Consider the following 498-nt stretch of genomic DNA (forward strand, 5'->3'; position numbering starts at 1 on the left):
GTCGGGCTGGACGTGCAGACTTGTCGGAGCTTCGAGCTACAGACCCCAGAGCGGAGTCCGAGCGCGGCCGACGCAGGTAACGCGAAACCCAAGGCCCCTCCTTTCCTGGATCGTCACCCTAACTGTCCACCCTCCCGGTTCCTAACCCTCTGGCCCCGGGAGCACGGGACCGAGAGAGAACTCGGGCTCCAGATCCTGGATTCGCAGTCAGTCTCCGCCAGTGCCCTGGCCCGTGGCCCCCCGGGCAAAAAAAACGCCCTTTGGGGCCTCAGTTTCCCTTCCGTCCCTGCGCTCGCCCTGGGGACGATCTGCCAGGGGAGGGGTCTGTGCGGGGAGCAGACCGCGGACCTGACTCGTCTCCTCGGGAGGTCACGGTCCCAGGGCCCGCCTGTCGGTCTGTCCGTCCGTTTGTCTGCTCTCGGGGGGAGCGCGGCCCGAGCCCCCTGGGTCTCCCGGGGAGAAACTTGGGTCTGAGGCCGGCACGCGGTCTTTGTGTCC

At 67.7% G+C, this 498-nt stretch overlaps 1 protein-coding gene across 1 annotated transcript in view; it reads left to right on the forward strand.

Annotated features, from left to right (window-relative positions):
• The first annotated feature begins 23 nt into the window (after positions 1 to 23).
• Positions 24 to 498, forward strand: part of SYT6 (synaptotagmin VI) — a 48,505-nt gene continuing 48,030 nt past the window's right edge. Inside the window, exon 1 of the mRNA XM_014534553.1 lies at positions 24 to 76. The gene's annotated coding sequence lies outside the window, so the exon portion shown is untranslated. The remainder of the gene's footprint in view (positions 77 to 498) is intronic.

This window comes from Myotis brandtii, unplaced genomic scaffold (genome assembly GCF_000412655.1).
Source record: "Myotis brandtii unplaced genomic scaffold, ASM41265v1 scaffold131, whole genome shotgun sequence".
Lineage (NCBI taxonomy): Eukaryota > Metazoa > Chordata > Mammalia > Chiroptera > Vespertilionidae > Myotis > Myotis brandtii.